Genomic DNA, 25637 nt, shown 5'->3' with positions numbered 1-25637 from the left:
AAGATATCTATTCGATAATTTTTATGACATTTTTTATCAAATGAAAATGGAACATTTTTGTTATTTTATTTGAGAGAAGTATTTTTGGTATATAAAAAATTATACCATGACCCCAAAAGTAGTTAATCTAGACCTCTCTCACTTATGCTTTATTTATTCAGAAAATTCCGATAAAATCGTATCATGTGTAAATTTTGTGAGACAAATCTATTAACCGACGCAACCCATGAAAAAATATTAATTTCTATGTCAAAAATATTATTTTTTAATTCGGATATTAATCTGATCCACATGTCTCACGAATATAGTCATGTGAGATCGTATAACATGATATCTACTCATATATGCAGGTTAAGAATATAACACCACCACTTGTGTCAAGCATAATCATTAGTTATTTTTACATCTTTTTTTCAGTTTACTTCGGGTGATTAACATGATATATGACTATTAATTCCAATTTATTCGGTGTTTACTTACAAAAATAAAATAAAATTTTAAGAGCACTATTGATATCATGTTGGGGATCAATATAGAGTTTAGAGGGGGGTGAATAAACTCTTTTCTTTTCTGATTTCTTCTTTTGAAGTTGCTAAAATCCTGTTAGAGATTGTAGCTAATCTTGTTCAAGTATGCAACCAACAGATCACAGAATAGTGCGGAAACGATCTGATGGTTCAGTAATTGAAATGATAAAAACAGTAGGCAGTAGACAATAGTTGTTTATGGAAGTTCGAAGATAAAATCTCCTACGTCTCCCCTTCTTCTGTTTCCAGAAGGTATCACTAAAAGACTTTGGATTTTACAGTACACACTCGTACACACCCACGTCAGCAGGACTTAGCCTCTGCCTACTGAAACTCTTAGTGTATCAACACGATAAAATAATATATAATCAAAGTTCTGGAAGAGTCTCTTTTCCAGATTACAAACTCTTCTCAACAAGATATGAATAGTGTGAACTATTTATGAAAAGTATGAGAAATAGCAGCACAAGATGATCTTCAACCGATCAGATATATGCTATGAAACGTGTGCTACTTTTCTGTATGTCGAGCTTTTTGTGAGATAAGAGAGTTTTGTGCTCAGATCAACGTTGTGAGTATTGTAATCAATATTGTCCCCATCTTTATCAACGTTGTTCTTGTATGTTTATAGAAGTTTTTGATCCCAAAGTCTATAAACAAAACGGCTTCTTTGATTTCTGATATTTTCAGCTTTAATACCTGAAATAGGTCCTGCAGAAAATCTTCAAAACAATCAGTCTTGTTTTATACCAAAGTTGGTAAGACGTAATAAATAGCTTCATATAGCATTAATGGTGCAATTAATGCTAGTACTTGATAAAGTAACGGTAACATTCAAGGCTAGTTCTGTTTATGCGAAAGACGTTAAGTTACTTCGGTTTGGACTGAATTCTGCTTCTGTTTTTCTAGAATTCTAAGTTCTGCTTCTGGTTATCTTAGAACTTTAAGTTCTGCTTCTGGTTTTCGTTAGCTGAAGACTACTGCTTTTATATTGCCTAAAGATCTGCTGATTTTAAATCTCATTGCCCATCGCCACAATTAAGTTATGTCTAACAATTTCCCCCTTTGTGGTGATGCCAAAACCTGAATATTAGCAGCAAAATAATGGCAAGATAAAACATAATTATATTAAGATAATTAACGAAAGTTTTAATTATCGGTGCCAATGTCCCTGTAAATGGTTTCTTCAGCATCTTGATATCTTCTGGCAGAAGATTCTGCTATATCTCCAGTTGTTCTTCCTTCTGCTTGTCCTCCTTCTGGTTCTGCTTCCCCCTTTTTGACATCAGTGGCCAGTACTCGAGACAGCAAATCATCCATGCGGCTAGAAATATTGAGAATACCATCGTTAAGCATTTCCAGATATGGTGCCTGATTAGATACTCGTTCATTGAGAGCATATAGAGATTGAGACTGGGACTCAATCTTGGCATCCATAGATTCCAAGGTGGTGGAGACTGAACGAATAACCTCATCAGGGTCGGTGAGTCGTTTGAGTATGTTAGTTTGACCGAGTACGATGATGCCTTGGCTTCTGAAAACATTTTGTCGAAAGACAATGGTCTCAGCATACATTTTACTCACAGATTCTGCCGTCTAAGTTAGTTCCTTAGATATGCGGTCTCGAAAGAACTTAGAACCACTGACTTCTCCAGCATGTTCACGAGATAGCTCCTTTACTATTTCAGAGAGATCGTAGAGATCCTTTTGCACAGTATCAATCTCAATTTCAATATCAAACCGTTCCGGCTCTGGAGATGGAGTTCTGGTGAGCATACGCTGCTTGATTTCAGCGGTACGAGCAGCAGATGCGTCAGAAATGGATAAGACCAATGCAGTAGAATGTTCTAGTTCTGTTGGAGCAACGAAAAGAATCACATTCTTTGAACCAGCAGAGGTGACAGGAGGTGCTACATAAGTTTCCTCATCAACAGATGGAGCAACAGAAGTTTCTTCAACCATAGGTTCAGGCGACGTACTATCATCTTGATGAGTAGCTTCAATGGTCTCCGGTGGTTGCTCTGAAGGGATAGAGTCAGATGGCATATTCAGGAGATCTTTTATTTCTGCTTGATATTCAGCAGAAAATTTCTCAAGATTCGGTAAAGGATTGTCATCTGATGTTTCCACATGTTGAGGTTCATTTTGAGCTTCGGAGAATACCACTTCATTAGCTTGAGTTAGTGCAGCAGCCGTCGTAAGAACAATAGACTGAATTACTTCATCCACTGAAGCTAATTCTCGAACAGAGATCAAAGATGATGATTGAGCAGGCAGGTCCGGTGATGCAGGAGTACTAGAGACCTTGGCTCCGGAAGGAACTATGATCCTTTCCTCAACTGTCTGTGTCTGTAGAAGTTCGGGTACCATGCCTAACCTGTAAGGCAGAGGCTTAGTGAAAACCTGTTCTTGAGCTCGAATTAGCTTAGCCAAAGTCTGCAGCTGATCACTCATAAGCTGAATGATATCCTGATCATGAGGAGCAGTAGGACTCATTTGATCAAAGTTTGACTTTAAGGTTGTCAACACAGAGTCCATCGCCTTTTGTTTCAGTTGATCAAGGATATAATTTCTCCGATTCATGGCTTCAATAACATTTTTGGTTTTTTCAATAGCAAAAACTCTTTTCTCATGCTTCACGATCTGAGCAAATACGCCTGCAGTGCGTAAGTGAGTGAAATGGTGAAATACTCTCATCTTTAGCCATTCATCAAAGAACAACATGTCTTCCCTGGCAGATTTTTCAATCTCTTGAAGATGAAGTTTAACACCAGTTTGCACTGAGGTTTTGGGGCATTGAACTTGATGTTCATCAGACAGCTTTTCCTTTCCTTTGCCTGTAGGAATAGGCAGTGATGTTCGAGTAGTTGATGATCCGGCCAATGACTCTCGAATCACAACTCCAGTAATAGGTCTAACAATAGGTTCTGATGTTGATGTTGATGGAGCAGTGATGACCGCTGGTTTGATGAAAGAGAAGGTAGTAGTTGGTTGTGAAACAATAGAAGTAACTGCTGGTTGGGAGGGAGTTGCTGCTGGTTCCAAAGCAGACTTGGTTTTGGTTTGGGTGGCTTCTGGAAATACTTGTCTCAAAGGGACAGTATCCAAATCAGCAACGGCCACATTTTTCTTGATACGGATGGTGGTTTTCGACTTCTTTTTGCTGGGTGTTGCTACTGGAAGAGATGCTTGAGTAGGAGCCGCTGATTCTTTAGATACAGTTTTATCTGAATCAGTCAAAACAATTACTCTCTTCCTTTTGATTTTCTTTTGGGGAGCATGACCCTCGGTTAGAGTATCCCCAATTTCCTTTTTCATGGAAACAAATTTGGCCACAGTTGGTTTAGGCCGCAAAGCAAGCACGTTATCGGCATCGGCCATAGTTACAGAAGAAGCATCTTAATCAGTAGTGAATGGAAAACCAGCATCCTTCAGCATCTGACTAATTTGAACAGCAAAACCAGTGCTCTTTCGTGAAACCATTTCTCTCATAATCTTGAACAGAAACCAACTCCAATCCACCTTAATATTCGAGGTGATCGCCACCATCACCTGAACCTTTTCCTTTTTCAATCGATCAAAAGTACCAACGTTGACGAGGAGTGCTTTTGCCACAATGTCAGCAAGCACTTGGTACTCCATCTACAGAAGCTTCTTGAAACACGAGGGAGAGAGTTCCTCTCCAGAAGCAGAGAAAGTAGTAAGAGCAATAGACATTTCTTCCTTTGAGATACCTGATAGGTCAGAGGTGCCTGAGAGTGGAAGAAAGAAGGTTGATCCAAGTAATGGAGCATCAATAGCAATAGATGCATCTCCCTGAGAATGAATGATCTTTCCATCTTGAACAGTTTCTTTGGCGAAGAATTCCAAAAGTGCTGTCTTATAGATGATGGCAGGTGCTTCCAAAAATCTTCGAAGGCCTGATTTTTCAACAGCCTTAAACATTTGTACAAGTCCTTCATCTTTAATAGTAAGTACCGATGAAAAATTAACTTGATAAGCGTTGAGAGTGTAAGCTCCAGCCATTTTTCTGTCTATAAGTAATACAACAAGAATGTTAGATAATAACAGTTCGATATGTCTAGTTCAAGCAATTCTGATGCTTGTAGCAGTACGCATGTCATTGTCACAGATGAAATGTTTCCTTATCTGGAAGACTTGAAGAAGACTATTGAAGAATATGTCTTGGTAAAAGTCATGTCTTCATGGTTCAAGATTCAAGATCTCCAGAATTCTTATCAAAATGGTTTGGCATTTACTCGTTCACAGAGAGCAGTAGCGAGAAGATACAAACAACAATTTAATGTCAATCATGTTACAGAGCTAGCAACTGATCAAGTTCTTCTGCATGCGATGCTGTGGAAGGAGTGGCATCAGCTAGAGAAGATCTCTTCTGCTGAATCCTTCACTAGTTTAAGAATCCATGAACTGAATAATTGGATAGTTGAGTGGCAGGATTTTGTAGGTTCTGAACTGGCTGCTGTAACATGGCATAGATTATTTCCTCAATAAAATTTTAGTAGATGTAATTTTGTCTTCTTATTCTTCTGCAAACATTTTACTGTTAAATTTTTGAAAAATAACAATTAATTAAATCAATTAAACCAAGTACATTTCGAAAGTAAGAAAACTTATTCTCAGGCAGAGGTTTTGTAAAGATATCTGCTGCTTGTTGATCAGTCGGAACGTATTCCAGACGAATATCCTTCTTCTGTACATGATCTCTGATAAAATGATGTCTGATATCTATGTGCTTCGTTCTGGAATGAAGTACTGGATTTTGAGTGATTGCAATGGCACTGGTATTGTCACAGAAGATGGGTGATTCAGAGACTTGAACTCCATAATCTTTGAGTTGTTGCTGTATCCACAGTATTTGAGAGCAGCAACTTCCAGCAGCAAGATACTATGCTTCTGCAGTAGACGTGGCTATGGAAGTCTGCTTTTTACTGAACCAGGAGATCAACCTGTCACCAAGAAATTGACAAAAACCACTAGTGCTTTTCCTATCCAGTTTGCGTAGTCAGCATCTGAATATCCAATAAGATTGAATGATGAGTCCTTGGGATACCATAGGTCGACATTCTGAGTACCCTTTAAGTATTTTAGAATACGCTTAGCAGCCATAAAATGAGATTGCTTAGGGTTAGTCTGAAATCTTGCGCAAATACAAATAGCAAACATGATATCAGGTCTGCTGGCTGTGAGATATAACAATGAGCCAATAAGACCACGATACTGAGTTACCTCTACTGAGTTTCCATTTTCATCTTTGTCAAGTTTAGTAGATGAGCTCATTGGAGTGGAAGCAGCAGAGCATGTTTCCATACCATACTTTTTTAGTAATTCTTTCGTATACTTAGCCTGATTTATGAAGATTCCTGTTTCCAGTTGCTTGACTTGCAGTCCTAGGAAGAATGTTAATTCTCCCATCAAACTCATCTCAAATTTATCCTGCATCATCTTAGCAAACATGCTCTAGGTGCCTGTTTCAGACCATACAGAGCTTTGTGTAATTTGAAAACATGATGTGGTAGAAAATGATCGATGAAACCTGGAGGTTGTTCGACGTAAACTTCTTCTTGCAGTAAACCATTTAGGAAGGCACTCTTCACATCCATCTGATAAACTTTAAAATTTTTGAAAGCAGCAAAGGCTAAGAATATTCTGATGGCTTCAAGCCTGGCTACTGGTGCAAAGGTCTCATCATAGTCTATTCCTTCTTCTTGCCTGAAACCCTGAGCCACCAGTCTTGCTTTGTTTCTAACTACATTTCCTTCTTCATTCAACTTGTTTCTGAATACCCACCGAGTTCCAATGACTGCTTGATGAGTTGGTCTAGGTACTAGAAACCATACTTCATTTCTTTTAAATTGATTCAGTTCTTCTTGCATTGCTTCAATCCAACTAGGATCCAGAAGAGCTTCTTCAATCTTCTTTGGTTCAACCTGAGAAATAAAAGCGGCATGCATATATTCATTTAGCATTTGTCTTCTTGTCCTTAAAGGAGCTGCTGGATTTCCGATAACCAAGGATGGAGGATGTGATTTTCTCCAGATAAAAGGGTTTAGACGGATTTCTTCCTGGTTTGATGGATTTGGAGCAAGCTCAAGTGAGGTGCCAATAGATTCTGGAGTGTCAACTACTGGTTCTGGTGCATCCTGTGTCTGTATTGCTGATTCTACTATAGTGGTGTCTGGTTCTAGATTTTGTGCATCGTTGACACGTGGTTCTGTATCATCTTCACTATCCAGTTCTAAATGAATGTTGTCCAACCTGTTACTCAGATTTGAAGTGTTAGTAATTTCATGAGCATTGATGTCTTCATCGAAAACAACATGAATGGATTCTTCAACATTAAGAGTTCTATTATTGAAGATTTTGAAGGCTTTGCTCACTGCTGAATATCCAAGAAACAGTCCAGCATCTGATTTCGAATCAAATGCAGGCAAATAGTTTTTACCGTTATTATGCACGAAACATTTGCAACCAAATACATGAAAATAAGATACATTAGGCTTACTCCCTTTCCATATCTCATAAGGAGTCTTATTATGTCTCTTGTTGATCATGGTTCTGTTTTGTGTATAGCAAGCAGTGTTGATTGCTTCTGCCCAGAAGCGCTGAGAGATGTTAGCATCTGCTAGCATTGTTCTGGCGGCTTCTTTAAGAGTTCTGTTTCTCCTTTCAGCTACTCCGTTTTGTTAAGGCGTTCTGGCAGCTGAATACTCATGATGGATGCCCTGTTCATCCAAATATAACTCAAGTACCTTGTTAGTAAACTTAGTACATCGATCACTTCTGATTTTAATAACAGAAACTGATTTTTCATTTTGAATTTTCTTCAGAAGTTTTATCAGAAGGCCACTGGTCTGATCTTTTCCAGCAAGAAATATTACCCAAGTATCTGGAAAAGTCATCAATAATAACAAGAGTGTATCTCATTCCCCCTAAACTTATGATAGGGATTGGACCAAATAAGTCCATATGCAATAATTCCAAACATCTTGAAGTTGATTTACTACCTTTGTTCTTGAAACTGGATCTTATCTGTTTACCAAGTTGACATGCAGAACATACGTGATTTTTAACGAAATTAATATCAGGAAAACCGTCAACTATGTTCTGTTTTTTGAGAATATTGATTGACTTAAAGTTTAGGTGATTCAATCTCTTGTGCCATAACCAATGTTTATCACTGAGAGATGCAACTAAACTCGTAGGAACATTAATATGATCTACATTCCAAGAAACTCTGTATGTATTTCCTTCTCTTTTCCCGGTTAAGATTGCATATCCATCCACATCTTTAATTATGCATAAGTGCTTCTGAAAAACTACTGAATATCCATTGTCACATAATTGACTGATACTGATCAGATTATAACATAGGTTTTCAACCAAAAGTACATCATTTATAGTAATGTTACCATGAGTAATCTTACCCTTACCCACGGTTTTACCTTTTGAGTTGTCCCCAAAAGTTATCTTTGGTCCAGTACAACTTATCACTTCTGATAATAGGTTCTTTTGTCCAGTCATGTGTCTGGAGCATCCACTGTCCAGATACCATATGGAGTTGCTAATTTTGACTTTCTTCTGTTCCTGCAAGCACAAGTTTTAGTAAATGGTACCCAGTTTATTTGGGTCCAAGCCTTATCAGTCCCTTAGGAACCCACATCTGTACAATTCTTGGTGACTTTGTACTTCGGGTATCCACCTTTGTGTGTGCAACAGAAGGTCTAGTATTCTTAACATAATGCACTTTAGAATGTTGTTTTTCCCTTCTATTCTTGGTGTCTGGTCTGTATCTCTTTTGAACAGGTCTTCTATTATAGTATTGATAGTTTTTAACCCTCATAGAGAGTTGTCCTTCTGAGTTGAATCCTCTACTGGATCCAGCACTTTGATGGACTCTACTCTCAGGTTTAACATAACCCAGACCATAATGGTTTTTTCTGTCCGTCTGATTTACAGACTTTTCACCTTGAACAGTCGGTACTACAGGTTCATGTACCATACTGGATTTAACGAAGTAAATGAATTTTCCTTTGCCTTTATCCAGTATTGGTTTCGTACTAGTTTCTGTAGTGCTTTCATTTTTACTGAAACCGAGACCACTTCTGTCTCCAGATTGTTTCTGTAATTCATGCATCTTCTCCAAAGAAACAGAAGACTTGTTCCATGTATTTACCAGTAGTGATAGCTTCTGTTTTTCAGATCTCCTTGTCTGGTATTCTGCATTTACTCTCTCATTCTCAGTTTTCAACTTACTTATCTCAACTTTCAGATCACTACAGCTGTTTTCTTGCAAGCAAGTGAACTTACTGATTTGATCCTTTAAGTTTTGATTTTCAGTCTTAACTTCCTCGAATGATTGAGAAAGTCTTGAGTACTCTTCTACCATGTCATGCAGTGCATTAACCAAATCAGTTCGTGTAAATTCATTTGAGTTAACATCAAATACCTCTCCAGATGTTAAGGTCGATTCGGTGTCTGCCATAAGGCATTTGACTTCTTCTGCATCGCTGTCGCTTGAATGATCATCTGAGTCAGAAGACTCAGAGCTAGAATCTGCCCACTTGGACTTATTTTCTTCAGCAACCATTGCTTTGCGATCTCTTCTAGATTTCTTATCATTCCTCTTGTGCTCTTTTTTCTTCTTTTCGTCTTTTTTGGGCTTTGGGCAATCAGCAATAAAGTGACCAATTTTTCCACAGTTAAAACATGCCATATCACCGGACGGTGATTCCTTCTTAAAATTTCGGTTAGGATTCTGATACATTCTATTGTTCTTCTTCATGAATCTAGAGAATTTCTTCACAAACAAAGACATTGCATCACTGCTGATCTGTTCAGCAGTTCTATCATATGTGCTTTCAGTAGTAGTAGTAGGTGATGCATTTGGAACAAATGTAACAGGAGCAACAGCGGTAGCAGCAAGAGCCTTGGTAGGTGTACTCGATGATGGCTCTTCTCCACTTCGTACTTCCAGTTCAAATTCATATGCTTTCAAGTCTGCAAATAGATCATGCAGTTCTAATTTGTTCAGATATCTAGATACTCTCATGGCCATAGTTTTTACGTCCCATTCCTTAGGCAATGCTCTCATTACTTTGAGCGCTATTTCTCTGTTGCCATAGTCTTTACCAAGAGCTGCTAGCTCATTTACCAAACTACTGAAACGTTCATCAAACTCGTTTAGAGTTTCTCCGGCCTTCATTCTCAGATTTTCAAATTTTTGCATTGCCACGACCAACTCGTTTTCTTTAGTCTGCTCATTTCCTTCACAGATTTGAATGAGCTTTTCCCATATTTCTTTTGCAGTTGAACACATCTTGATCTTGCTGAAGGTGTTCTTATCAAGAATTTTATAGAGTGTGTCCTTTGCGACATTATCCAGATTGGCTTTCTTTTTATCTTGACTAGTCCATTCGCTTCTTGGTTTTTCAACCATGTGCGGCGCACCATCAGTGATAGCAACGGCTGTATTAGGCTTTAAGATCTTTAATGGACCATCTGTGATGACGAACCACATGTCGTCATCTTGAGCTGCTAGATGAGCTTGCATACGGATCTTCCAGTCATCGAAGTCTTCTTTTGAGAACATGGGAACCTTGCTAAAGTGTGCCATCTGTTGTAGATTTTCAAGAACAGGAATAACACTGCTCTGATACCACTTGTTGGGGATCGATATAGAGTTTAGAGGGGGGGTGAATAAACTCTTTTCTTTTCTGATTTCTTTTTTTGAAGTTGCTAAAATCCTGTTAGAGATTGAAGCTAATCTTGTTCAAGTATGCAACCAACAGATCACAGAATAGTGCAGAAACGATCTGATGGTTCAGTAATTGAAATGATAAAAACAGTAGGCAGTAGACAATAGTTGTTTATGGAAGTTCGAAGATAAAATCTTCTACGTCTCCCCTTCTTCTGTTTCCAGAAGTTATCACTAAAAGACTTTGGATTTTACAGTACACACTCGTACACACCCACTTCAGCAGGACTTAGCCTCTGCCTACTGAAACTCTTAGTGTATCAACACGATAAAATAATATATAATCAAAGTTCTGGAAGAGACTCTTTTCCAGATTACAAACTCTTCTCAACAAGATATGAATAGTGTGAACTATTTATGAAGAGTACGAGAAATAGCAGCACAAGATGATCTTCAACCGATCAGATATATGCTATGAAACGTGTGCTACTTTTCTGTATGTCGAGCTTTTGTGAGATAAGAGAGTTTTGTGCTCAGATCAACGTTGTGAGTATTGTAATCAATATTGTCCCCATCTTTATCAACGTTGTTCTTGTATGTTTATAGAAGTTTTTGATCCCAACGTCTATAAACAAAACGGCTTCTTTGACTTCTGATATTTTCAGCTTTAATACCTGAAATAGGTCCTGCAGAAAATCTTCAAAACAATCAGTCTTGTTTTATACCAAAGTTGGTAAGACGTAATAAATAGCGTCATACAGCATTAATGGTGCAATTAATGCTAGTACTTGATAAAGTAACGGTAACATTCAAGGCTGGTTCTGTTTATGCGAAAGACGTTAAGTTACTTCGGTTTGGACTGAATTCTGCTACTGTTTTTCTAGAATTCTAAGTTCTGCTTCTGGTTATCTTAGAACTTTAAGTTCTGCTTCTGGTTTTCGTTAGCTGAAGACTACTGCTTTTATATTGCCTAAAGATCTGCTGATTTTAAATCTCATTGCCCATCGTCACAATTAAGTTATGTCTAACATATCAACTATAGTTTTTGTTAAAACGACAAGCATTTGATCCTACAATTTATATCAGAGTCGAGGTTATGTATTTGATTCTCATATATTGATTAAAAAGAGTACAATTATTGACAATATTTCTTAGATAATCTACAATTATTGATAATATTTCTTACACAATCTAGTCCTAAAAATATAATTTAAAATGAATGAAATTTATAATTTTAGACATGTGTATTCATCTATCCGTGATTTTTTTTTTTTATGTTCTCATATTTCAGACCCAGTCCGCTTCTTTTGTCATTTCTACAATTTGGTATTTTTTTTATGACGTAATATTCATGTTTACTGTCACATCCCTTAAATTTAACTTCAAAATTTAAATAAATACTATGAAATTTTTGTTATATATATAAACATTTTCTTCTAACTTCAAAACCATCCAACATAAAAACTAATATTTAAAAATTTTATATGCATAAAATCCATAAATCGTCAACCACAAAATCGTACGTCAATTTTTAAAACAATCCAAAACTAAAATTTAAAATAAAGCATAAAATCTTTAAATCATAATCCTCAAAATCTTTACTTTAAAACTTTAAATACTAAGCTATGCGGAAAATAAAAGTCTCTCGGGAGTGTACTGTCGATCCGATCCACTCAAGCGTCAGCGCCTCCCTCAAAATATCATCGTCTGCGACCATCCAAACCTAGTGAGTCTAATGACTCAGCACGTTCGAAATATACGTAACAAATAATACATATACAGACACATGCAGCTTTAAAATAAATATTTTAATAAAATAAGCTGGCGTAAAAGTTCGTAATCATATATCATATCATAAATCATTAAATTGTAAATTTTTTCATCATCGTAAATCATTTGGGTGAAATTTGATCCTTGAAAGTGATTATCATATATCATATCATCATGGTCAACTAATCAGTCTAACTATACCAAGTACCTGGGCGGGGCGTCAACAACTCTGGTCACTGGACCGTGGCCAAATATGGAAATATGATCGTCGGGCTCCCTCTGGAGCCTTTTCCCATAAACGGGCTCCCTCTGGGGCCTTTTCCCTCACGACTGCCCTTCCATCGTGCCATCCATCTAGCCGCCCTAGGACTCCTTCTACCCTCTAGACGCAGCCTACATGGGCCCGTGACTAAGCCTAGTCAAGCCCTGGTGCAACCTCCCTCATGGCCGAGCCTACCTATCCCCAAAAATTATTGAATCCCTTAGAAAACCCTAGGTTCGAATCCTTATTGTCCGTGCTTGGTTCCAGCCTACGTTCCACCCTTAAAAGACCTTTTTTTACCCATAACGTCTCTTATTGGCAGCCATCTTCTTAGAATCCATAACACGTCTCATATGTGCGTATAAACATCAAAACTTTGAAAAATATTCATCCAACCGTAAATAATTTGATCAATATATTTTTCATGCTTTAAAATATAAATCAAGAATAATATGTTTTGAATGGTGTAAAAAAAAATGTTTAGAAGTGTGCATTTGCGTTTAGAACGCTCGAATATTCAATCGTCGACGTGGGTTGCGAAGAAAAAAGAAAGAGCGACGAATAACCTTGAATCTTGCTCTCAATGTTTCGAAAATTGTGTATGTGTGGTGTGTGTAATTTTCGGCCAACTTAAGTCTTAGAAGCCTAGGATTTTATTTTATAATTTAGTGTTTTAGTTGACAAAGGAGTCTAGTTTTAGAGTTTTTAGGACTCTAGCCTTGAAAATAAATAGCCACATTAATCCTAGGTTAATTAGGCTCAATAAGGCCCAATTAAATATAAAATAAATTTATAAAAATCGTTTTCAAAAATAATAACTTTCGGGTCCAAAAAAATCCTTTGTTCGACTAAAACCGGCTTCCGGATAAAATAAGGTTCAACTCGTCAAATAACTTAGACCCCAGAATTTTTAAAAAAATTTCATTCTATTAAATAATTTTATCGAGCCTTAAAAATATTCATTGAAAAAATATTTTCATCTTGGTCGTCTTCGGTCTCTTTTCCCCATCCTAATATCGAATATCCAGACAAAATCCTTAATTTCATGAAATCATATAATTTAAACATTTAATCATATAACATATATCATTTAAAAATTTAAAATCAATTAAGAAATTTAAATAATTTGCATGCATGCGGTTTACATGGACTGATTTTTTTTTGGACGTTACAAATCATCCCCCCTTAAATAAAATTTTGTCCTCGAAATTATGAATTACCGGACAACTCCGGGTAGCAACGCCTCATCTCAGTCTCGGTCTCTCCAGTGGCTTCTTCCTCCGAGTGGTTCGGCCACTTGACTTTGACCATTTTTATCAACTTGTTCCGCACCCTTCTCTCCTGTTTGACCAAAATTTGAGTACGCCTCTCCTCATAAGACAAGTTTGGTATAAGCTGCAGTGGTTCAAAATTTAGTACATGTGAGGAATTCAACATGTACTTGCGGAGCACTGATACGTGAAAGACATTGTGAACTTCTGCGAGATTATGTGGCAACGCCACTCGATATGCTAATTCTCCTACTCTGTCGAGTATCTCAAATAGCAGGATGAATCTCGATCTGAGTTTGCCTTTCTTGCCAAATCCCATAACACTCTTCATAGGTGTAATTTTCACAAATACGTGGTCACTTATTGTAAACTCGATATCTCATCTTCTTTTATCAGTGTAGCTCTTCTGTCGACTCTAAGCAGTCTTCATCCTGTCTCAGATCATGGCGACTAAATCGTGGTGTGCTGAAATATTTTGGGACCCATCGTAGCTCTTTCTCCTACCTCGTCCCAATGGATAGGTGATCTATATTTCTTTCCGTAGAGTGCCTCGAATGGACCCATTCCTATGGATGACTGATAACTATTGTTATAGGTGAACTCCACTAGAGCTAGCTTTGGTTCCCAACTCTCTTGGAAATCGATCACGCAAGCTCGGAGTAGGTCCTCTAGAATCTGTATTACTCTCTCAGACTGACCGTTTGTTTGGAGATTAAATGTTGTGCTGAATAGTAGCTTGGTCCCCAAGGCTGCAAACTCTTCTAGAACGATGAAGTGAATCGTACGTCTCTGCCCGACACTATGGAAACTATAATTCCATGCAGTCTGACTATCACCCGAATATACAGCTCCACATACTGCGTCATGGAGAAAATCGTCTTCACTGGTAGGAAATGTGCTGACTTAGTAAGACGGCCCATTATTACCCAAATGACATTGGATCCTTTTACCGTATTTGGTAAATCTACCACGAAGTTCATTGTAATGTTCTCCCACTTCCACTCGAGAATGGGAAGTGGTCGGAGCATTCCTGCTGGTCTTTGATACTCCGCCTTCACTTGTTGACATGTCAAGCATTCGGATACGAATCACATAATATCTCGTTTCATCCCCAGCCACCAATATAAAAGTTGCAAGTCCTTGTACGTCTTTGTACTTCCGTGGTGTATAGAATATGGGGTACTATGGCCTTCCATCATAATTTCAACTCTAAGTGAAACTCCACTAGGAAACCATAGTCGTCCTTGATATTTGACAATTCCATCCTCGCCAGTATACGACATCCAGCCTCTAGACTCGTCTCGTTGTCTCCATTTCTGTAGTTGCTCGTCAGTAATCTGCTCGGCTCGAATTCTGTCTCTCAAAGTAGAATGTACTGTTAAAGTAGCGAGATTAGGAGCCTTTCCCTAGCATAAACTTCAAGATCTAACCTCTAAATTTCTGTCTGCAGAGGTTTCTGTTCTGCTAAATGAGCCAAGACTGTCGATTTTATGTTCAAAGCATCTGCAACTACATTAGCTTTTTCGGGATGAGATCTAATGTCGCAGTCGTAGTCCTTCACAAGTTCTAGCCATCTTCGTTGTCTTATGTTCAGCTCCTTTTGGGTGAAGAAATATTTGAGACTTGTGATCCATATAGATCTTGCATTTCTCACCATAAAGGTAGTGCTTCCAAATCTTAAGCGCAAATACGAATGCTGCAAGCTCAAGGTCAGGTGTCAGATAATTATTCTCATGGACTTTCAACTGTCTAGACGCATATGCGATGACTCGATCATGTTGCATGAGAACTACGCCCAATCTTAGCTTTGAAACGTAGTATACAACACATACTCCCCTTGTTCTGTCGGCATAGCTAGAACTGACGTGGTAGTGAGCGCTTTATTCAATTGATCAAAATCACCTTGACACTCCGGTCTCCATAAAAATTTCGCATTCTTCTTCGTCAGATATGTCAAGAGTACTGTAGTGGAAGAAAATCCCTTGATGAACTTGCGATAGTAGCCTGCTAAGCCCAACAAACTGCGGATTTCTGTTACACTTTTAGGCACCAGCCACTCTTTAACTGTCTCGATCTTAGATGGGCCGACTTCTATTCCTTCTCTCGAAATGATGTGGCCTAAGAATGCCACCTTCTCTAGCCAAAACTCACACTTGCTGAACTCTGCATATAATTTTCAATCTTGCAATACTTGCAAAGTTGTCTTCAAGTGTTGATCATGCTCCTCTCAGCTCATGGAATATATCAAAATATCATTGATGAAGACAATGATAAACTGATCGAGGTACGGCTGAAACACGTGATTCATGAGATCCATGAATATCGTTGAATCATTAGTCAATCCAAAAGACATCACAAAAAATTCATAATGCTCATAGCGTGTTCTGAAAGCCGTCTTATGCACATCTGTCTCCTTCACTCTCAGCTGGTGATATCTTGATCGAATATCTATCTTTGAAAATACCGAATCTCCTTGCATTTGATCAAACAAATCCTCGATTCGAGGCAAAGGATACTTGTTCTTCACTGTTACCATGTTCAGTTCTCATTAATCGATGCAGAGTCTCATACTCCCATCCTTTTTCTTCACGAACAACACCGACGCACCCCATGGAGAGAAACTAGGGCGAATAAATCTCTTGTCTACTAGCTCTTGAATTTGATCTTTCAACTTTTGCATCTCAGCAGGTGCTAGACGACACGGTCCCTTAGATATTGTCACAGTACCAGACATCAACTCAATTGCAAACTTCACCCCTCTCTTGGGTGGAACGCCAGAAGCGTCATCAGGGAACACATGGGGAAAGTCCTTGACAACTTCCACATATTATATCGATCGACTGCCATCATCGGGTACAGATATAACACAGGTCAGGAAACCTTGGCAGCCCTTTCGAATAAGATTCCTTGCACTCATGCAAGAAATGATGCATGACATCTGTCAGTTCTGAGCAGCCTCGTTTGAACTCGGGCATCGGCAGCACAATAAGGTTCGCTCGACCACATTCTTCTGAAATTTGAGCTCCACATTCTTAAACATGCTTGTAGAGATTATATGCTCACCCGAAGGCACTGTGACTTTGAATCTCTACTCCATGTTCTCCGGTAACATTTCCAATCGTTTCACAAAGGATTCAAATATGAAAAAATGCATAACTCCAGAATCTAGCAAAGCATAGGTAGCTACACCCACTAACAATATTTTGCCTGTGGTAATAATGGCATTATACTCAAACAAGGCCATAAATTCGTCTAGGCCCTTTCTAGTTTCTCATTTTAGCAATTTAGTCCCTAAAGTCTCGAACATATTGAAAAATGACCCCTTTTTATTTTTTAAAATTGCCAAATGGCCCTCAAAAATTTTGAATTATTGCAATTTAGTCCCCAATAACTCGAATTATGCCCAATAAACTGATCGAGGTACGGCTGAAACACGTGATTCATGAGATCCATGAATATCGTTGAATCATTAGTCAATCCAAAAGACATCACAAAAAATTCATAATGCTCATAGCGTGTTCTGAAAGCCGTCTTATGCACATCTGTCTCCTTCACCCTCAGCTGGTGATATCTTGATCGAAGATCTATCTTTGAAAATACCGAATCTCCTTGCAGTTGATCAAACAAATCCTCGATTCGAGGCAAAGGATACTTGTTCTTCACTGTTACCATGTTCAGTTCTCATTAATCGATGCAGAGTCTCATACTCCCATCCTTTTTCTTCACGAACAACACCGACGCACCCCATGGAGAGAAACTAGGGCGAATAAATCTCTTGTCTACTAGCTCTTGAATTTGATCTTTCAACTTTTGCATCTCAGCAGGTGCTAGACGACACGGTCCCTTAGATATTGTCACAGTACCAGACATCAACTCAATTGCAAACTTCACCCCTCTCTTGGGTGGAACGCCAGAAGCGTCATCAGGGAACACATGGGGAAAGTCCTTGACAACTTCCACATATTATATCGATCGACTGCCATCATCGGGTACAGATATAACACAGGTCAGGAAACCTTGGCAGCCCTTTCGAATAAGATTCCTTGCACTCATGCAAGAAATGATGCATGACATCTGTCAGTTCTGAGCAGCCTCGTTTGAGCTCCACATTCTTAAACATGCTTGTAGAGATTATATGCTCACCCGAAGGCACTGTGACTTTGAATCTCTACTCCATGTTCTCCGGTAACATTTCCAATCGTTTCACAAAGGATTCAAATATGAAAAAATGCATAACTCCAGAATCTAGCAAAGCATAGGTAGCTACACCCACTAACAATATTTTGCCTGTGGTAATAATGGCATTATACTCAAACAAGGCCATAAATTCGTCTAGGCCCTTTCTAGTTTCTCATTTTAGCAATTTAGTCCCTGAAGTCTCGAACATATTGAAAAATGACCCCTTTTTATTTTTTAAAATTGCCAAATGGCCCTCAAAAATTTTGAATTATTGCAATTTAGTCCCTAATAACTCGAATTATGCCCAATCTACCCTCATAATCCCTTAAGTTTCTAGATTGACACAATTCAGTCCTTAAATTCTCAACCCTCCTCGATTTAATCCTAGCATGCATGCTTTAATTCGAGCAATAAAGCAATATAAAATGCTTAGATAGACGGAATACCTATAATAAGCTTAGTGTCAGGCTCTGCTTGCTCAACATGCATCACATAAGCCCTTCCAGTCACGGGCTGCTTCTGCCTCAAGCAATCAATAGCCTTATGCATGTCTCCTCTGCACCTGAATCACTTGTAGGTGCCCTCACATGCACTTGCCAGAGTGCTGGCGATTGCATTCCTTGCAGAGTAGTCTCTCGTCAGTCTTCAGAATAGCTACTATTTGTGGCTGTCCATGTGCTTTCTATTGTCCCGGCCTCCTCGGTGGTCCCGAAAACGTCTTCTTGCTATGCTGCTACTGTGGTGGAGGGGACCTCTTTCTTTGCATCTCCCACTCAATATCCTTTAGTGATTGCTCCGCTCCAAAGGCCCTCGTAACAGCATCATTATAATTCGTCGGGTCTCCCAACAGTACGTCCCGACGTACAGTAAGCCTCAGACCATCAAGAAAGTGCATCAGTTTCTCAACAACATCATTAGCGATCAGGGACACAAAGTGACAACCTCTATTGAACTTCTTTACAAACTCCGCAACAGGCATGTCTCCCTGCCAGAGAGACTCATGAACTCTCGCTTCAGCCTGGACCTCACGTCGGCAGTGAAGTACTTCTCATAGAACATCCGCTTGAAGTCCTCCCATGTGAGGGTATTCAGATTCATCCCTCTTTCAACTGCTTCCCACCACAGAGATGCGTCATCCTTCAGTAAATAAATGTCACATCGGACCCTGTCAGCATCCACCATGTTCATACAGTGGAAGATCACCTCCAAAGACCTAATCCACCCCTCAGCCATGAATGGATCAGTAGTACCAGCAAAATTCATCGGATCCCTCCTCCGAAACTGCATGTAAATATCATCCGCATGACCCCTGGCAGCATTCCCAACATGCTACTCTAATAAACGAGCCATCCCCTCGATCACCCGTGCATCAGCATCCGGGGGTGGTCGAGGTACCTCCTCACGTCTCTCCTCCTACTTCTCCTCCTGCCTCTCCCCCTCAGTACTCATGGAAATAACACGTATGGGAGGCATCACTGTTCACGTCGTCCAAACCACGTAACCAACATGTATTTAAATTTAAAATTACGTCTAGCCTCTTAATTCATGTATCATATAAGCATTTAAAAGTCAGAATATAAATATTAAAGCAATAAAACTCACAGACTTGAGGCGTAACATGTTGAGCTTCTCGGAGTGGCAGTAACACAACCTTTTCGGGATCCTTCGCTCTGATACCAACTGAAACATCCCTTACTTTTAACTTTAAAATTTAAATAAATACTATAATTTTTAATAAACAATTTCTTCTAACTTCAAACCATCCAACATAAAAATTAATATTTAAAAATCTTAAATGCATAAAATCCATAAATCATCAACCACAAAATCGTACTTCAATTTTACTTCAAAATAAAACAGAAAATCTTTAAATCAAAACCGTCAAAATCTTTACTTTAAAACTTTAAATACTAAGCTATGCGGAAAATAAAAGTCCCTCGGGAATATACTACCGGACCCAATCAACTTAAGCATCAGCGCCTCCCTCAAAATCATCATCATCTGCCACCATCCAAACTTAGTGAGTCTAATGACTCAGCACGTTCTAAACATACGTAACAAATAATAAATATACAGGTACATGCAGCTTTAAAATAAATATTTTAATAAAATAAGCTGGCGTAAAAGCTCGTAATCATATATCATATCATAAATCATTAAATCATAAAGTTTTTCATCATCGTATATCATTTTGTGTGAAATTTGATTCTTGAAAGTGACTATCATATATCATATCATCATGGTTGACTGAATAGTCTAGCTATACCAGTACCTGGGGGCGGGGTTTCAGCAACTCTCATCACTCAAATATGGAAATACGATCGTCGAGTTCCCTCTAGGCTTTTTCCCGTAAATGAGCTCCCCCTAGGCCTTTCCCCTCACGATATCCCCATTAAAGCTTCGGTGTCACAGTCAATTCACATCCTTCAAAATATTTTTTCTTTCCTTTTACTTATAAAATATCGTGTCCTTTAAAAATAGCATTAAACGGGAAAAGCGTACAACATTTGCTTATGTCATAAAATATCATTTTTTTCATCATAAGCATTTTAAAATATCGTTTAGCATGTATTATGATTCTTCGGGACATTTTCAGACATTTCGATTACTCGGGACGTAAAATGACCATTTTACCCCTAGACCTTGAACTTCCCAAGTTTTGAATTTTTCTTACTTTCTTGACTCGAGCCTATCCCATAGCATCATATAAGCTTAAATTTGACTTTTAATATTTTTTTTAAACGTAAACTCGAATCTTTCGATTTATTGACTTAATAACTAAATCGTGAAGCATTTTAAACCCGAATAAATTCAAAACTAAATATTTTCTTCTCAAATTATAAACATAAGCTTTTTGTCTCTAAACTACCCCTATGAACCACGAACCAACACCGTGAGCCACGGTTCGAACCCCATCTCCCTTCCTAGCCATTCTCGAACCCCAACCCCAATCGAGCCACTTTATTCCCAAAACTCTCAAGCCACCCTGGACCAGCCCACGCCCAGACCACCGGCATACCCTCTTGGATCACCCTGAACCGTCCTAGACCAGCACACCAGCCCTTGGCCTCCCGCAACCAACCGCACGCACCCATCTGCGAGAAGCCCTTGATCGCGGTTACCCTTCCATCTTGCCATACATCCAGCCGCCCTAGGACACCTTCTAACCTCTAGACGCAGCCTACATGGGACCGTTACCAAGCCTAGTCGAGCCCTGGTGCAACCTCCCTCATGGCCGAGCCTACCTATCCCAAAAGCTCCATTGAAGCCCTTAGAAAACCCTAGGTTCGAATCCTTATTAGTCGTGCTTGGTTCCAGCCTACGTTCCACCCTTAAACGACCTTTTTTTTATCCATAACATCTTTTATTGACAGCGATCCCCTTAGAATCCATAACACGTCTCATATGTGCATATAACCGTAAAAACTTTGAAAAATATTCATCCAACTGTCAAATAATTTGATCAATATAATGTTCATGCTTTAAAACATAAATCAAGCATAATATGATTTGAATGGTGCAAAGAGAAAGTTTAGAAGCGTACCTTTGCGTTTAGAACGCTCGAATATTCAATCGTCGGCGTGGGTTGCGAAGAGAAACGAACGGACGACGAACAACCTTGCTCTCAATGTTTCGAAAATTATGTGTGTAATTTTCGTCCAACTTGAGTCTTAGAAGCCTAGGATTTTATTTTATAATTTAGTATTTTCGTCGATAAAGGAGTCTAGAGTTTTTAGGACTCTAGCTTTGAAAATAATTACGTCCATTAATCCTAGGTTAATTAGGCCCAATAAGTCCCAATTAAATATAAAATAAAAGTTTACAAAAATCGTTTTCAAAAATAATAAATTTCGGGTCCACAAAATCTTTTGTTTGACTAAAATCAGCTTTCCTGATAAAATAAAGTTCGACTCGTAAAATAATTTAGACTCCAAAATTTTTAGAAAATTTTCATCCTATTAAATCATTTTATCGAGCCTAAAAAATATTTTTATCTTAGTCGTCTCCGGTCTCCTTTCTCCAACCTAATATCGAATATCCAGACAAAATCTTTAATTTCATGAAATCATACAATTTAACAATTTAATCATATAGCATATATCATTTAAGCATTTACAATCAATTAAGCAATTTAAATAATTTACATGCATGCATTTTACGTGGACTGATTTTTTTTTACGTTATATTTACAATGACATGTCAATACTCACGATGAGAAAATATTAAGATTGACAAAAATTTAAACGTACAAAACTAAAATCAAATATAAGTAACATATAAGACTAAAATTACAAGACAAACATATAGTTTTCTTAAAATAAATTCTTGATCTTTTATATTGATTTGACTTATATGAGCATTATTATTATTATTATTATTATTATTACGGTAACTCGAATGTTTATCCGATGCACATAAAGAAATAGAGGTCACGCTAATTAAAAAAATGGATTAATTTCTCTCGATGATCGTTCAAATCAATCATTAATGGATCTAATTATTTCGTACGTGAGGTTGAATCCTATGTACATAGGCCACACGTTGGATTGGTAACGAAAAAAAAAAAAGAACAGTAAAAAAAAACGTAACATCATATTCGGAACTCCAATCTTAAAAATAATGCTTTTTTGCAATTTTAGGATTATTTTCATTTGAATATAATATAAAAATTTAACATTATTCGTGAGATGTAAATAACGAAACAAAATATTATCTCAAAACGAGAGGTAAGGTGACCAGTAATTTTGATCATTTAAGAAGGGATATAAATAAATCAAGTCGACACAAAAAAATATTTGATTTGAATTTATCGAATTCGAGCTTAACTTGAGTCCAAATTATATCATTTAATAGTTCACAAATCTTGATATTTTACTGAAAAAGATAATGTTTCATACTAACGAATTCTTATTTGCTTAGGAACTTGAATGCCTTGATGAAGTAAATCTTGTTCCAAAAGAAAAGAGCCACACTGATAAGTGCAAGAATTATACTTAATTTATATGAGAATCCATTTGAATTATATTAGTTTCAGACAGAATTATGTTTTGTATTTGTTGTTGTTGTGTCGTGCAGAAGATGAACAACTATTGGATGGTTGATAGCAATTAGAGGTGTTTTTTATCTTAAATATTGGTGGACAAGCGCCGCAGCGCCAAAGAAAAAGCGCCACAACGCTAAGGCTTCAAAGAAGGAAAAGAAGTGCCTAGGCACAAGACTACAGCGCCAGGATATTCGAACCACAAGCGACACAGTGCCTGAACCACTGAACAAGAAGCACCTAGGCGCTAAACACCAGCGCCGCGGCGCTACCCCTGAACTTTAAGGGCGCCTAGGCGCTACCAAAGCAGCTCCACGACGATAATGACAGCGAAAATCAAAATTGGGCTTTCAACTCATGGGCTCAGACGAAATATAAAAAAGGATAATAGGGTTTCAGAATGGGGAGAGCCGTTTTTGGGAGAGAAATCCGTGGGAGACGAAGAGCACGTACATGAGAAGAAGATCAAGAACGCCAGGATTGATCGCAACGATGAAGACGATGAATCTGGGGACAGAGACACCACTTCTGATTTGTTATCTAATCTTTCTCTTTTTTAATTCGTGTATTGAGATGTCTAAATCTTCAAGCATTCTTTGTTTTTGTTTAGATTTCGCTATGAACTAACTTTTCCATTATAGAGGATGATGTAGCTTAGTTGACACGATATTTTTGACTCCATTGTTTATATGATTGAATTCTTTTTGATTTAATTGTGTTTTATAGTTCTTATCAATTTCAATTTACTGGCCAAAAATTGTTTGTTATCTTATTAATTCTACAACTCGGGAGAGAGGCTATAATTATGGATCATTAGGGACACATCATTAAATGTTTATATTGTTCGGAAAGCGTATAACTTTAGCGAAGTTTAGGTAAGATCATTGTTTGAATATATCATTTGAACTTAGGTTTTTATTAGCAATATTTAAATCGAAGTTTGAATGACATACTTTATTCATCACTTGGAAAAAGAGAATAAAATAATTAAGTGTTCTTGGCTATTAAATGACTGGAGTTCATGAATATAAACTCAACTGAAATAGTTATCATAGAAACTAAATGAAATCACTCCTAGATATTTTCTCTCATTGATATTTCTCAATTCGGTGATTCGATTNACGAGCAGAAAATACACAACACACACCAATAAATATTTATCAAAAATAATTTCAACAAGTGTCCCCACAAGCCTGGGTTGCTTGTGGGGGTGTAGTAAAAGCACTTAATGTATTTGCACTACCATCAACTATATCTATTTTGAATCGAAATCGAGCATCAAAATTTTCGTTATAATAAACTCGATTCGGTTCGTTTATGTTTGATGCAATAATTGTTTCTATTAGATAGAACAATCGAAACATAGTGTTTGAGCTGATGTACGGTTTGAAAGATTTGAATAACACCTTCACTACCAACTATAACTTTTGGTAAATCAGAAAGCGTTCAATCCTACAGTTTACATCCATTATCTTTAAGCGATCAAAATTCAATCTTAATCAGTTATTTTTTGTTTTTGCAATATTAATCTTTTTCCAATAAAAGAATTAACATGTCGTTAAAGAAACGAAAGAAGTGAAACTAAAATTTAATTTTTTTTAAAAATAAATTAAAACTAAGTAATAAAGATACAAACATTCGGACAAATGTTATAAATTTTTCACATGAAAGATATAAAAATTCATAAATAAATGGATGGTCCACTCGTTTCTTATTTCATAAATAACTATGAAACACACACACATGTTTTCATGTGTTAATATTGTCCTTGCACGCATGAATTAGTATGGCCCATTGGACATCCCATGCACTAAAACTTTGTCTTTACTTCTCCAACACTACATTTATAACATTATATATATTCCTATTTCTTTGTTATTTATGTAGTTTTTAAATGGAACTATACAATTTTAAATATAAAATTTTCAAGGTCGAGGTGCAAAAAAGTTTGATAAATAAATATTTTTTTATTTTAAAAAATATTATAAACAAAAAATGAATGTATTTATTATATAATCCTTCAACGCCTCATAGTAATCACTTTGATACATCACTGTGATACTAAAATTTATTTTTAGCTACATAATTTGTTATGTAACTTTGATGATATAGGCTTATCGATAACCATCTTCTTACATCTCTCCATCTTCTTACAAGTTTTTATCTAATTTCTCAGTATTTTATCTCGAACCCAAATATTTTTTTTCTAAATTATAGTTTTTTTTAAAAATATTTTATTATTCAAATAATTACATTATGCGAGCGTGTGAAAATCACGTGCGATATTTCACGCGTTATACTTACTAATGACATATAAAATGGTTAACCTACTTGACACAACTTACTACGATAACATTCCATGAGTTTAATCATCTTAATACTTTGAGTAATGCTATATGTACAACCAAATTCATACAACAATTCTTACAACACAAAAAATTCAATACAAAAATTCCATTTATCAAAATTCCACGATAAATTCAATACAAAATCTAACGATATAATAACAAAATCTCACGATATAATAGCAAAATATCACGATATTATTGTTGTACATATCATTGTACGATATTTTGGTTGTACATATAGCATTAGTACAACCAAATTCATACAACAATTCTTACAACACAAAAAATTCAATACAAAAATTTCATTTATCAAAATCTCACAATAAATTCAATACAAAATCTCACGATATAATAACAAAATCTCACGTGTTGTTCTTTGAATAATGAGATATTATTATTGTACATATCGTTGTATGATATTTTGGTTGTACCTATAGCAACATACTTGATCCAACACATTCGATTCTAAATATAGTTTATTAGAATAATATGTAAAAAGTATTAACTAATGTGATTACAAGTTT

Source organism: Primulina huaijiensis, chromosome 4, assembly GCF_012295235.1.
Source record: "Primulina huaijiensis isolate GDHJ02 chromosome 4, ASM1229523v2, whole genome shotgun sequence".
NCBI lineage: Eukaryota > Viridiplantae > Streptophyta > Magnoliopsida > Lamiales > Gesneriaceae > Primulina > Primulina huaijiensis.
Note: the sequence above shows the minus strand (reverse complement) of the source record.